Source organism: Cheilinus undulatus, linkage group 5 (assembly GCF_018320785.1).
Source record: "Cheilinus undulatus linkage group 5, ASM1832078v1, whole genome shotgun sequence".
Lineage (NCBI taxonomy): Eukaryota > Metazoa > Chordata > Actinopteri > Labriformes > Labridae > Cheilinus > Cheilinus undulatus.
Genome location: NC_054869.1, coordinates 966,149 through 982,258, shown reverse-complemented (window position 1 = coordinate 982,258; position 16,110 = coordinate 966,149). Strand labels below are relative to the sequence as shown.

General features: G+C 42.0%; 1 pseudogene; it reads right to left on the bottom strand.

Annotated features, from left to right (window-relative positions):
* Positions 1-1,325: 1,325 nt before the first annotated feature.
* LOC121509992 overlaps positions 1,326-16,110 on the bottom strand; it is a 33,573-nt pseudogene continuing 18,788 nt past the window's right edge.

Here is a 16,110-nt window from a genome sequence, read left to right as displayed (position 1 = left end):
AGCAACATATTGCAGATGTCACTTTTTTCAAAATTCCTCTTGGGAAATTCATCGAAACACCTTTATGTTAGGTATATTGTAAGAAGACATGTCAAAGTTGAAAATTACATTGGAACTTTTTCATTACTCAAAGGGGCATGACCATGGTGAATTTTTCTTCGCCATGAACAGGAAGTAGAATTATTCTGAGCTTAGAAAACTTGTAGAGTCTTGAAACCTGGCACAAAAATTCACAGTGAGAATCTGAGATGACTGCCTTTGGTGTTTTGGGTGGGCTTTGCTTATTGGTCCAGGGATGCCCCCTACAATATTTAAAAAAATTAGCCCCCAGAGCACATATTACCAAGGCCTTTAAGAATGTTTAAGCATGTTTGTCATCTCAGGACCTACAATTAAGCCTCCTGGATCTATACTGAAAGTTTCAAAAGTCCCTCTTCTCTTAATAGAACAAAAATGAAGGCTATGCTGCCATCTTGTGATGATACAAAATACTGTGACACTATTTAGGACAGGTAACAAACAGCAAACAACACAATACAAAATTTGTATCTGTCATTTATCCATGAAAATAACAAACTGAGAGGAGGTATCAAAGCATTGAAGATAATAATGAAACAAACTTGTTCACATCTGTATATCTGTATTTTCTCCTCTGCTCTATCTTCATCACTGATGATTGGAACATTCAGAAGACAATCAGTCAGTGCTTTTAGCCACACTGTCATTTTTCTCCTGTGGAGTGAGCGTGAGCAAGAGAGAGAGGGAGTGAGGCTGCAAGCATGCAAAAGAGAGAGAAAGAAAAGAGCGGCTGAGCCAAGCAGAGCAGAAAGAGAAGCTGTGAAGTTGACAATCCTGTGATTTGTTCTTATTTTGGAGCTGCATTCAAAATTTTCAGGGTTCATGCCTCCTACCTATGAGTTTCACTGCCAAAATAATGGCAAGCTCTGGATATTAATGAGGGGTATCACCTTCCGTTTTTGTGAAAGTGTGAGTGTTGCAATCCCAATATACCCCGTGGGTGCAGCGCGCCATGTTGCTGGCATACAACGACTGCCGCAGATCCACGGTTGTGACACATCCCGACGTGAAACGGGTTGTGAGGGCTCATCACCGCTGCTTGCAGCTTTAATTACATTTGTGGGTATGAATACTTTTGCAAGCCACTGTAATGACACTACAGTCCACACAGCACTTATCTGAGTCTCAGACATCAGAGGATTAACCAGGTGGTCAGATCGGGGACTCCTGGTATTATTGATGATATTTTTGATCATCAAGTTTTAATATTAGCTGATCAAGATCAGCTGCCTTTCAATCAGATATCCTGAACACCTAATACTGATTTGCATGGACCTGACTTTTAACCCAATAGATTCAATAGTTCTGTTTGATTCCCATGTTCAGGTTTTTGTGGTTGCATAAATGAAGATGTCAGAATTGTAAAATGTTTCCATCCCCAGAGACATGAATAAATAAATAAATATACTCACACTTCCTCAGACCAGGCGTCAGTCTGTGCAGTCCACCATGGTCCAACCTGGAGAAGAAACCAGATCAGAATCTACTTCATACATCTTCATTAAATCCAGCATCTGTTAAGAACCAGAGTTCATCAGTCAGAAAGAGAGAGAGCGTCTGCCTGTCTGTACCTCAGTGTCTCCAGTCTGCAGTCTGGATCCTCCAGTTGAGCAGACAGGAGCTTCTTTCCTCCTTCTCCTGGATGATTGTAGCTCAGGTCCAGCTTTCTCAGGTGGGAGTAGGAGCTCAGAGCTGAGGCCAGAGAGGCACAACCTTCTTCTGAGATCAGACAGCCTGACAGACTACACACAGAGCACAGAGGTCATGGTTTTATTGACTGACTTGAATCAGCTGCTTCACAGTCATTGGTTCATTCACAGCTGTGTTACCATCATCCAAGCATCCAATCATCATAGAGCTGAACAGCAAAGGCATTATAACCAGATACTGATCAGTATTTACTCTGATGACAAGGAGTAAAGGTAAGATGGATGGTGAGATCAATACATGGATTGGTTTGACATCAGCAGTGAAAAAGTCTACTGTTTAGTCTGAAAATAGTTATTTGACGTCCATCAATCCATTTTCTATACCGCTTATACCCAGTTCGGGGTCGCGGGGGGGTTGGAGCCTATCTCAGCTGTCATTGGGTGAGAGGCAGGGTACATCCTGGATTAGCTGCCAGTCAACCACAGGGCTGACATATAGAGACAGACCACCAGGCACGCTCATACTCACATCTCCCCTGACCGGGAAGCGAACCAGGGACCTTCTTGCTGTGAGGCAACAGCGCTAACCCCTGTGCTGCCGTGCAGTCCAGTTTGAGTCCAGATCAACAGTCCAGGACTACTGCAGACCAATGTTCCCCCTAATTTTCAAAACTCCTGAGCAGACATTCGACTCCCCTGAGCACCTACTTCATCAACTGTGAGTGAAATCTGACACATACGCTACATCCACACGGCAGCGCCATGGCATCACCTCTCCAACCTCAAATATCATTGCAAGTGACTATAATTATAATTATTAATAGTCACTGTTCAACTCATGAATTTCACCATTACTCTCTTCAGCTGAAGCCCTTTTAAATCCTGTAGAAGTTTCCTATTCCTGGCTCCTGTCTGCCTCTGTTGCTCTCTGCCCTGCTGATCAGTTATCAGGATGTAAGAGATTTTATGATGTTTCGGATGGTTAATTAACAATATACAGTAAATCTATATTTTCTGCAATGTGGCACGTATCAAAAGTTTAGGTCTGTGTTGACTCCTTTTCTCCTCAGCATAAAGAAGCCTCAGGTCTACACCACCAACACGTTAGCTCGAGTTTGCCTGTCTGTGAGTGGTGTTCATGTTTGCGTTGTTGTTTCAATGACATGAAGCCAACCATATCACATGGCAGTTATTTCAGAAAAAAATCCTCCCTTTATGTGGAAATCAGTCATTGAAACAAGCATCCAATTCACAACCACTGGCACTAAGAACCAAGCACAGTTAGAGGGAGGTGGAGTTTGTGACGCTGATCAATTCCACTCACCAAAGTGCCTCACTGAGGAAACCTCCTTGGCTGGAATCCATCCGCATTCGGCGGCTGTCAGTATCAGGCCCTGCCATCAGTGTGTCAGCTGTTACATTATGTGATAGTCACACTTTACATCTCTCACGTGTGAGGCCCCCATGCAGGTAGAAACCCTAGACTACAGTACGAGCTAACTTACGCATTAATGGGCCTTTAATCGCAGCACATATTAGAAAACAACAGGGAAAACTCGTTGGGGATTTTTGAGCGTGCAACTTTTTTTTCTTCTGCGCAGAAAGGTGGAGAGCAGAACAGTGCTGCAGACCCATGACTATGATTTCAAGTCATGTTCATATCTGTGACTCCAGAACAAGCTTCTGACATGAGTCACTTTCAGAGTGTTATCGTTCAGGAAGTACTAGAACCTGAGCCCAGAGGATCACAGTTTTAACCCAGCAACATAAAGAACCTTAAGCTTTAAATAATTCAGTCAAATACCACTCAGTAATATGTGAAGAACATGTGTCCCCTAAAGACATTATCTTAATCAGCTGCACACTGACCTGAGAGATTCCAGCCCACAGTCTGAACCCTTTAGTCCATCAGACAACAGCTTCACTCCTGAATCCTGCAGGTTGTTGTTGCTCAGGTCCAGGTCTCTCAGACTAGAGGACTGGGAGCTGAGGACTGAGGACAGAGCTTCACAGCTTCTCTCTGACAAGTTACAACTGCCTAGTCTGAAAAAGATTTGAAGTTAGTCAATTAAAAGGAACCCTGCATGATCAGACAAGTTCATCTTGTTGGATAGATATTTGTATCTCCCATATACATATTGAACTAAAAAACTCAAGATATCTGCATTTTGAGTCATTTGAGTTTATAAATTCACCAGGAAACTGCCATGTTTTGGTCCTGTTTGGTCCGCACTGGCGCCGTGACATCACAGTGATCCTATGCAGTAACCTGTTTCACACTGGCAGCCAGTTTTAGGGCTGCATCTCAGAAACGCAGCACGTCTCACGCATGGAGGATTCTAAAATTAGAGGCCTCTTCTATATTATATTTGCACCACGAGCGGTAATCTGTCCTTCTAGACAGGAAAATGACAAATACAGAGCTATATTTACCTTGCTGTAGCAAATATGTAGGTCCACACGGGTAGAAAATGTTAGAAATCTGTTTCTTGATAAACCAGATGAAGGCCACGAGCTGAAATGCGTCTATTCAATAAAGTGAAGAACATCATACTTGATGTTCTTCACTTTGGTCTGAACCACCAGGAAGTGGATGTACATCTCAGTCAGGGTCTTGGGGAGCTCTCCTCCCTCTCTGGTCTTCAGCAGATCCTCCAGAACTGTAGCAGTGATCCAGCAGAAGACCGGGATGTGGCACATGATGTGGACGCTTTGGGAGGTCTTGATGTGGGAGATGATTGTGCTGGCCTGATCCTCATCTCTGAATCTCTTCCTGAAGTACGAGCTAAAATGCGTCTATTCAATAAAGTTGTTCCCCGAACTTCTCTTCTTTATGAGGCTTTCCGTTTCCCTTACGGTTCAGATAAAGATAAACACAACACGAAAGGACTTCCGGTTTGCGCCTTTCAAAGTAAAAGCCTGCTTTAGCATTTCTATGGAGAAACTCCGTTCTATGTACATGATACTTTTATTCTGAAAAGCTCCCGGCACACTTTCACTATACACTCAATGTAGTCATTTGATGGAGGTTTACTGAGGTAAAACTTTGTAGGAATGACAGAGATTTGACGGCAAGGAGACAAAACCAACACGCCGCCAACTCATGTCAGCAACAGCTGCAAGCAGAAAAACCGTCTGAAAAACGGTTACTGCTCAGCAACAGAGAGGGGCGCTGCAGAACTGTGACGTCATACTCCGTGATGCAGATGAAAACATGGCGGTCTCCTGGTGAGTTTATGAGCTGAAATGAACTCAAAATGCAGATATGTGGGATATTTAGTGACTTTTTTAGTTTAATATACATTTGAGACTTACAATTACCTATCCAACAAGATTAACTTGTCTGATCATGCAGGGTTCCTTTTAATAAAATCAAATGGACAGAATCAATCTCAGTTTGCAATATTTGTAAAGTTGTGAATTCCTGACCTGAGAGTTATCAATGTAGAAAGTGGACTCCTTAGTTCATCAACGATGTGTTTAAATCCTGAATCCTGCAGGTTGTTGTAACTCAGGTCCAGGTCTCTCAGGCTAGAAGACTGGGAGCTGAGGACTGAGGACAGAGCTTCACAGCTTCTCTCTGACAGGTTACAGCCACTCAACCTTGAAGAAGAAATGCAGGATATCAATGAAAGCTAGATCACACAAAAATCCATGTTGTTCTGATGAAGATGAACCACATTTAACCTTGATCATTGAGTCTACACCTACAGAGCTTCGTTGGAGGCTTTGACCACTGGCAGCAGCCTCAGAAGAGCCTCCTCTGAAGCAGAGTACTTCTTCAGGTCAAACACGTCCAGATCTTTTTCTGATGACAGTAAGATGAAGACCAGAGCTGACCACTGAGCAGGAGACAGTTCATCTGTGGAGAGACATCCTGATCTCAGGGACTGTTGGATCTCCTCCTCTAGAGAACGATCCTTCAGTTCATTCAGACAGTGGAACAGGTTGATGCTTTTCTCTGCAGACAGATCCTCACTGATCTTCTTCTTGATGTACTGGACTGTTATCTGATTGGTCACTGAGCTACTTCTTGTTTTTGTCAGCAGACCTCTGATGTGGTTCTGATTGTTCTCCAGAGAAAGACCGAGGAGGAAACGGAGGAACAAGTCCAGGTGTCCATTTGGACTCTCTAAGGCCTGGTCCACAGCTCTCTTGTAGAGGTGTTTCAGTTTTTGCATTCGGGATGTTGTTTGTTCCTCTGCCATCAGATTGACTCCAGAGTTGGTGAAGGTCAGACGGACATGAAGAGCAGCCAGAAACTCCTGAACGCTCAGATGGATGAAGCAGAACACCTGGTCCTGGTACAGTCCTCTCTCCTCTCTGAAGACCTGTGTGAACACTCCTGAGTACACTGAGGCTGCTCTGATATCGATGCCACACTCTATCAGGTCTTGCTCATAGAAGATCAGGTTTCCTTTCTGCAGCTGCTCAAAAGCCAGCTTACCCAGAGACTCCATCATCTTCCTGCTCTCTGGACTCCAGAGTGGATCAGTCTCAGCTCCTCCATCATACTTGATGTTCTTCACTTTGGTCTGAACCACCAGGAAGTGGATGTACATCTCAGTCAGGGTCTTGGGGAGCTCTCCTCCCTCTGGTCTTCAGCAGATCCTCCAGAACTGTAGCGGTGATCCAGCAGAAGACTGGGATGTGGCACATGATGTGGAGGCTTCGGGATGTCTTGATGTGGGAGATGATTGTGCTGGCCTGATCCTCATCTCTGAACCTCTTCCTGAAGTACTCCTCCTTCTGAGGGTCAGTGAACCCTCTGACCTCTGTCACCATGTCAACACACCCAAGAGGGATCTGATTGGCTGCTGCAGGTCGTGTGGTTATCCAGAGGCGAGCAGATGGAAGCAGGTTCCCCCTGATGAGGTTTGTCAGCAGCACATCCACTGAGGTGGACTGGCTAACATCAGTCAGGATCTCATTGTTGTGGAAGTCCAGAGGAAGCCGACACTCATCCAGACCGTCAAAGATGAAGACCACCTGGAAGTCCTCAAACCTGCAGAGTCCTGCTTCTTTGGTTTCAGTAAAGGAGTCATGAACAAGTTCCACCAAGCTGAACTCTTTCTCTTTCAGCAGATTCAGCTCTCTGAAAGTGAATGGAAATGCGAACTGGATGTCCTGGTTGGCTTTGCCTTCAGCCCAGTCCAGACTGAACTTCTGGGTTAAGACTGTTTTCCCAATGCCAGCCACGCCCTTTGTCATCACTGTTCTGATTGGTTCATCTCTTCCAGGTGGAGCTTTAAAGACATCTTCCTGTCTGATGGTAGTTTCTGCTCTGTCTGCTTTCCCGGATGTTGTTTCGATCTGTCTGACCTCATGTTCCTCATTGACCTCTCCAGTCCCTCCCTCTGTGATGTAGAGCTCTGTGTAGATCTCATTCAGAAGGGTTGGGTTTCCTGCTTTAGCGATCCCCTCAAACACACACTGGAACTTCTGCTTCAGGTTAGACTTCAGTTTCTGTCGGCACACTGGAGCAACAGTCCCTGAATAAACAAAGAACAACTGAAATGAGTGCAGAGATCCTGATATAGATGTTTGTGTCATTAAGCTGTCTCAGGTTGGTGTTGTAAACTTCCTGGTCTTTGTTCCATCATGTTAAATCTGTTAAATGTTCTTACTGCTCTGCAGGCAGTCAGCCAGCTCCTCCTGCTTCATTCTCCTCAGGAAATGGAGAGTGATCTTCACAAATGCCTCGTTGCAGCTCCCCATCTGCTCTTCATCTTCACTTTGACTCTCAAAGCATTCTGGGTAACCTGGACTCAGAACCCTCTGGAGTCTCTTCAGCTCCTTCTTCACAAAGGTGACAATGTTCTCCTCCAGCAGCTGGAACAAAATGAGACTCTGTGTTTTCTAAAACAGTAGAACTGTTGTTCTCGTTCTGCTAGGTGAGTATAAAAGTGTGTTAACACACCATAAATGTGGAGTCCAGGTCTGCTGGATTCTGCTGGGCCAGCTGCTCACTGTGAACCCCTGAGCTCTCCAGCTGATCTCTGTGGAGAAAACATCAAGTTTAAGGACAGGTTATGAAGCAGATTACTGAATGTGAACAGCTACAAAAAAACAAGTAAAAGTGATATAGATGGATGAAAATCATCATTACACCTACAATAACAAGATTATAGTGCTCTGTTAAAGGCATGTAATTATCAGTGAACTAAAATCAGACCACAGCTCCACAAGCAAAGGTTTCTAATGACAGATGACTTAGAGCAGTGCCAGGGGAACAAATGGACAACCGAATGTTTTAAATCTGATTTTCTGTCTAGAGTCTTTGTTGGCTGATCTGTCTGAAAAGTAGTCAGCTGGAGTTTGAAACATTCTTGGACTCTGGGCTCAAAGCTACAGTATGTTCAAAAATTCAGAAGTGATTGAAACAACCATAAAAAATTCTTTGAGACTGCAGTTTTCAGGGTCTGGGGGTATCTGCTGGTTGGGTCTTTGGTGGCTGACTGTAGGTTTAGAGCTCAGAACTCTAGTAGACAGACCACCAGGAAGGAGGATGATATGGGCTCACAGTCATGAGGACTTTAGACAGTAAAGACAGAGAAGCATGGAGCTCCAATATGAATCCATTGCACTGAGCCATGATGACTGGTCACCTGAAGTCACTGAGGGATTATGGTCCATCAACCAGAGGGTCATCCTTAGATCAGTAAAACTACTTAGGCTCTCTGTAATCATGGCCACATGTCTCTATGTACAAGGACTATGTGGCTGTTTCAGACTAGGGGTACGCTATAAGACGATCTCAGATCGTGAAGAAATAAAATGTACTGGTGATCTGCTTAATCAGTTTTATCGTAGGATCGGCTCTACTACTTCTCGCTCTGTGCTCCCCCTCCCCTTCTGCTCCCTGATGCAGCGGAGCCACACGCTAAAAGTGAAAGTGAAACTTAAAGAGGGGGTATACTTTTCAGGTTTTTAAAACATAAATATAAAGTCACAATGTTGGGTGTCCATACTCCATGTATGCAAATTTTCAAACCGCAAGATAAACGTATGTGGCAGAAATCTTGGAATTAGCCTGTAAACTGATAAAAACGGTTCGTTGAAAATCTCTCTGAGATCTTCCCGAGACGAGATTTCGATGGATGAAAACTGATGAGGTCATTGCAAGAGGATCTCCTGACTGGTTCGTGGTTCGCCCGTGCTGCCGGCAAAGCGGAACAGACTGCCATTACTGTCATTCCTGAACAGAAAAATGAGTTTTAGTGGTTGAATGTTATGCTTGATTCATTTCTGACTTCTCAGAGAAGCCCAGTGAGCTGGCTCAAATTTGGGTGAATTCAGTTTGAAATTCCTCATTCCTATTCAAAATGGTAAAACATGGAGAGCTGACTAATATGAAAGAGTCTGCATTAAAGCACTTCATGATGCTGGATGGTCTCTGAGACAGATATGACAGGTGGTCTGATACATTTGTTAAACGCTGTACATATAATGCATTGGCCAACAGGATGGTGCAGAAGAAATGGAGAAAAGGTTGTTTTTTCAGGTCACTAACTTTCAAATTTGTCTTAGAAATTTAATGAAAAAAACCATGCTAAAATGGAGATCGTCATCTGGCCATAAAAAAATCGTGATATGATTTTTTTTTTTCATATCACCCACCCCTATTTCAGACCATCGGAAAATCCAGATCTGTGTGGTCAGCAGTTTCTCTGAAAGGAGACTGTGTAGATGCAGACACTTGGATAAATTAAATCAGCACAAGTTTCTGATTTAAGAAGGTTGGCTTATTTTTCCGATTTCAGAGCTTAAAGGTCACATATTTTACCCTTTAAGACAAGTTTCGGTCTCAGAGGTCCTCAAAACATGCCTGTGTAGTTTGTCGCTAAAAATACACTCCAGTATTGATTTCTGCATGTCTGAAAACCCCTCTGTTTCAGCCCTGCTCAGAACCAGCTGTTTCTGTGTCTGTGGCTTTAAATGTTAATGAGCTGTCTGACTCCGCCCCTCTCAGGAAATGGATGTGGCTTGATGGATGTGATGCCACCCTCCTCTCCTGATTCTCAACTGGCAGCTGAGAAGAGAATCAGGAGAGGAGGGTGGAACTGTCTTTCAAGGGGGCAGGGCCAACACAACCTGGGGCGGGGCTAACTCCCCACATGACATCATGAGGGAACATCTGAATCTGACAACAGCTTGTTTCAGCACACATTTTCTGCAAGGTGGGGGGGGGGATTTTCTGATTCTTGGGGGATTGTGGACAGGCCAGGGGTACATGTTTTTGTTAGAAAAGACTGAAAAGTGATTTTATAATATATAATATGTCCCCTTTAATACACTGTTTACTGTACCTGACTCTTTGACTTCAATCATAGAACTGACTACCTGGGTCTAAGTGTTTCAGTCAATTTTGCCTCCAGAATCAGGACTAATTAGAGGCTGCTAAAGGATCCAGGCTATGACAGATAGGAGGGAGTGATCTGAAACTGGAGCCTGGCTGGACCTCTGACAGATGTGGGTGATGGGGATGAAAGGCTGTCAGAAGAGAAAACTGTTTAATGATCAGGCTGGAACAAACATGACCTCTGCTCATTCAGGAGCTTTTCTGTTAACTAGACTCAGGTTTAAAAACACATTCACACACAGATGTCATTTATCATGGAGAATAAAAACTGAACTCTATTACGGATAACTGTCAGACAGGTGAACTCTGATGTCACTACTGATTCAAACACTGATGAGTCTGATATCACATCATGAAGGCTGGACAAAGACAGGAGACTATCAGAAACAAGGACAGAAATTTAAACCTTTAATCTCTTCAATCATAAATCAATCGATCTTTATTTGTATAGTACTTTTCCTACAAAACAATGTAGCACAAAGTGCTTTACACACAAACAGAAGAAGAAAGAAAGAATACATGACTCTACCCCATCCCTGTCCCCTCATCCCCACCCTGTAATCCTAACACAGTATTGGCAGGTATATCAAAGCGCATAAAGCACATTGAGTAGTCAGATGACTAGAAAAGAGCTACATAAGCTCAAATCCATTTAACAAGTCCATTTTATATCATGAGCAATGGATTCAGGAAAAGCAGGAAGGTGCATACTGAGGAAACGCCATCTTAAACTATGAAAGATTTAAACTCTCACCTTCCATCAGCAGGATGTCCACCTTTAAAGTCAATATTAAAATCTTTAGAGCGATCACTCCTCATGGACACACAGCTGGGTCCAGCAGAGTCTGGTCCCTGCTCCTTCATCCTGATACAAACAAACAGCTGATTAATAAAAGCATAGAGAGACTCTGACAGTTCAAACTAGTCAGCCAAGGGGTAAGATGTACTTCCCTTACTGTATAACAGACTTTAATGTTCACGTAAAAGGTTATCTATATTCCTTTCTCTTTAATGAAACACTAAATACACTATAACATGTTCTTGTTTATCTCTTGGTGAAGTCAGAGAGGTGTTTTAAACTCTCACCTTCCATCAGCAGGATGTCCAACTTTAAAGTCAATATTAAACTCTTTAGAGCGATCACTCCTCATGGACACACAGCTGGGTCCAGCAGAGTCTGGTCTCTGCTCCTTCATCCTGATACAAACAAACAACATTATTAGTGACTGAGAGATGTTGGTCATTAGGTAAGACGAAGAAGATGATGGTGATGGTGATGATGATGATGATGGTGATGATGGTGATGGTAATGGTAATGATGATGGTGATGATGATGATGATGATGATGGTGATGATGGTGATGGTAATGGTAATGATGATGGTGATGATGATGATGATGATGATGGTGATGATGGTGATGGTAATGGTAATGATGATGGTGATGATGATGATGATGATGATGGTGATGATGGTGATGGTAATGGTAATGATGATGGTGATGATGATGATGATGATGATGATGATGGTGATGATGGTGATGGTAATGGTAATGATGATGATGATGATGGTGATGATGATGATAGTAAAGGTAAAATTGATGATGATGGTGATGATGAGGGTGATGGTGATGATAGTAAAGGTAAAATTGATGATGATGGTGATGATGGTGATGATGATGATGATGGATGATGATGATGGTGATGATGGTGATGATGATGATGATGATGATGGATGATGATGATGGTGATGATGATGATGATGATGGTGATGATGGTGATGGTAATGGTAATGATGATGATGATGATGGTGATGATGATGATAGTAAAGGTAAAATTGATGGTGATGGTGATGATGATGATGATGGATGATGATGATGGTGATGATGGTGATGATGAAGGTGATGATGATGGTGATGTAATGATAATGATGATGGTTATGATGATGATGATGATGATGATGATGCTGATGATGGTGATGGTGATGTAATGGTTATGATGATGATGATGGTGATGATGATGGTGATGATGATGATGATGATGGTGATGGTGATGGTGATGATGGTGATAATGGTGATGGTAATGTTAAAGATGATGATGATGATGGTGATGATGGTGATGGTAAGGGTAATGATGATGATGATGATGATGGTGATGATGGTGATGATGGTGTGAGTAATGATGATGATGATGATGATGTTGATGATAGTGATGGTAATGGTAATGATGATGATGATGATGGTGATGATGGTGATGATGGTGATGGTAAGGGTAATGATGATGATGATGATGATGATGATGATGATGGTGACGGTAATGGTGATGATGATGATGATAATGGTGATGATGGTGATGGTAATGGTGATGATGATGATGATGATGGTGATGATAATGATGGTGATGATGGTGTGAGTAATGATGATGATGATGATGATGATGATGATGTTGATGATGGTGATGGTAATGGTGATGATGATGATGGTTGTAATGATGATGATGATGGTGATGATGATGGTGATGATAATGATAGTGATGATGGTGTGAGTAATAATGATGATGATGATGATGATGATGATGTTGATGATGGTTATGGTAATGGTAAAGATGATGATGATTGTAATGATGATGATGATGGTGATGGTTATGGTAAAGATGATGATGATTATAATGATGATGATGATGGTGATGATGATGATGATGATGATGATGATGGTTATGGTAATGGTAATGATGATGATGATGGTGTGAGTAATGATGATGATGATGATGATGATGATGATGGTGATGGTAATGGTAAAGATGATGATGATTGTTATGATGATGATGATGGTGATGATGATGGTTGTAATGATGATAATGATAGTGATGATGGTGTGAGTAATAATGATGATGATGATGATGATGATGATGTTGATGATGGTTATGGTAATGGTAAAGATGATGATGATTATAATGATGATGATGATGGTGATGATGATGATGATGATGATGATGGTTATGGTAATGGTAATGATGATGATGATGGTGTGAGTAATGATGATGATGATGATGATGATGATGATGATGATGGTGATGGTAATGGTAAAGATGATGATGATTGTTATGATGATGATGATGGTGATGATGATGATGTTGATGATGGTTATGGTAATGGTAAAGATGATGATGATTGTTATGATGATGATGATGATGATGGTTATGGTAATGGTAATGATGATGATGATGGTGTGAGTAATGATGATGATGATGATGATGATGGTGATGGTAATGGTAAAGATGATGATGATTGCTATGATGATGATGATGGTGATGATGATGATGTTGATGATGGTGATGGTAATGGTAAAGATGATGATGATTGTTATGATGATGATGATGATGGTGATGATGGTGATGGTAATGGTAAAGATGATGATGATTGTTATGATGATGATGATGGTGATGATGATGGTGTGAGTAATGAGTAATGATGTGAGTGCTGAGCTGTGACATGGAGAAGAGTCATAGACAGTCAGAGATCTTCATCTCACCTCAGAGCTTCCTGTTCTCCACACAGAGAGGTTGTGGAGGGAGGGACTCCCTCCTCTGGGTCTTCAAACTGATCCATAGTAGAGCGCCCCCTGCTGGTAGAGCTGCACTCTGTCACTACAACAACACTGATGGAGTTCAGCTGCTGAAGTCACATCCAGTCACAGAGACTTTGGAGCTTCAGCTGTGGAGGAAACAGAGAGAGAAGATGCTGCTGATTCACCTTCATCTAAACAGCTGGTTCTAGCCCTGGTCCTAACACTCCTGAACAATGTCTTATGCCAGCTGAGTTTAAATCGCTTTTTTGCTCCTCCCCTTTAATGGCAGCATCAGCATGAAACTTCATGTCCTCTAAAACCCCAATTATTTGGCAAGAAGCCAAGTTTAAATAATAACAAAGATAAAATGTTGTAACTGAAACCTTAAGGGTATGACTACAAGAGCAAAAACGAGACAGAGAGAAGAAAATAAATCAGAACCAAACGAAACGCCGACTACAACTCTGCAGCCACAAACAATGGCAGAAGCAGGTGAGATCAAACAATTGATTGTGGAACTGAAAGGCTCAATCTCCGGAGAAATTAAGGACTTTAGAGCTGAATTCAAAGACTTTCGCTCTGATACAGAGCGGGACGTTATAAAAATAATGCAACAAATGATAGATTTACGACAGGATGTGGAGAAAGTAAACAAAGTTTCTGAACTGGAAGCAAGGGTGAGTGAGCTTGAGGATGAAAAACTCCAACAAAATAAGACAATAAAACACCTCAGCGGCAGCATCTTGGAAATGGAAGATCAGATGGACTATTTAGAAAACAAATCGAGGCAAAATAACATGTGCATCTACAAGATTCCAGAGCAGAGTGAAGGGAACGATGCGACCAACTTCATACTGAGACTGTTTAAAGACACTCTGCAGGTAGAGAAGGAGCAACAGGTCACCAGAGCTCACAGAATTGGCATATTAAAGGAAGACAATCATGCCGCAAGACCTATCATTGTGCATTTTGCAAATTATGACAGTAAGCGACAAATATTAAAGGCAGCGTGGTCTAAGAAGGAGGCTCGGATCTACCTGGATCATGACTTCACAATAAAGGTGAACAGCAGACGGCTGCTTACAGAGATGTGCAAGAGCAACTACGAAAGCAACAGGTCAAGTCACACATCCTGGCACCAGCAAAGCTCAGAGTTTTCAACAAGGATGGCACAACAATAACTTAGAGCAGTGCAACTATTGCCCAAAAGGAGCTGGAGCGGAGAGGTGTTTACAGGCCGGATGGAGAATGCAGACACACCGGCGGAGGAGAGACAGATGGACAGTAATGATAGTATGACATACCTATGGAACTGTAAGTGACTGAGTCATTCTCCCAATGAACTTCAAATTTATTTCTTTATTTCTGTCTATAGGAGACAGATTACCTACGGACATGATTTCCGTTTTCTTGAATTAAATAAGCAGTCAATGTTCGTTCATTCGTTTCCCCCTTCCCAACCCTCTTGATTTGCTAACTATTTTAATTTGCTTATTTTTTCTTATACCCCACCCCTCTTTGCTCCCTGACTGCTCTATTGGTGTGCTTCTGTGGAGATGAACATGCAGACAGGATTGTGTGTGTGGGATCTTGTGGAGGTGTGGGGAGTGGGGGGCGCGGGAGTTAAATGTCTACAGCTAAATGTACTATCAGAGGGCTAAGAAGTTAAGAATAAATGTGTGCAGATTTGCATCGATATATCTGAGAATAGGTACATTTATTAAATGCTGCACACTCAGTAGTAAAGCAAATAATGTATGAAGTATGTGTGGGAAAAGTTGAGTTAAATTGTTTGTAGGATAAGTTGAAAGATAAAACTGACATCATGTCTACAGAGAAAGTTAAAATGAAATCTGATTTACTGGTATCCTGTGTTTAATTGACAAATCCCCTAACATGATAACGTGATAATGATTTAATATATGGGGTGATAGAGGATTGGTAGTCCAGCTGTTGCTAATAAATTGAGGAAGTTTAGTTTACCTACATCTTTGAGGTGATTTTTTTTGAACGCCTTGACAACCATACAAGCAGAAATGGTTGCAGAAAACCAGATTTTTGGAGCTGATAATTCTTATTTCAGTATCTGCAATGTTTGTTATAATGTTTGTTTATTTTCCTTTCTTTTCTTTCTTTTTTTATTTCTTGCCCCCCTCTCACATATGCATGCATATTGTATGCTATCAGGTCCTAACAGATAAGATAAAGGTTAAAAAAAAAAAAAAAAAAGAGCTCAAAGAATTAGTAACTATAGTAAGATGTTCATGTACTTGTCACCAGCTTTCTGAGTTTATTAAACATAATGTCACTAAATGTTAATGGGTTAAATAATGTGGTTAAGAGGAAGGAAATCTTGCTTCAGTTGGAAAGAGATAAAGGGACATACTTTTCTTACAGGAAACTCATTTAAGGAAGCAGGAACATGAAAATTTAAAGAAAACAACTAATAGTTAGGTTTA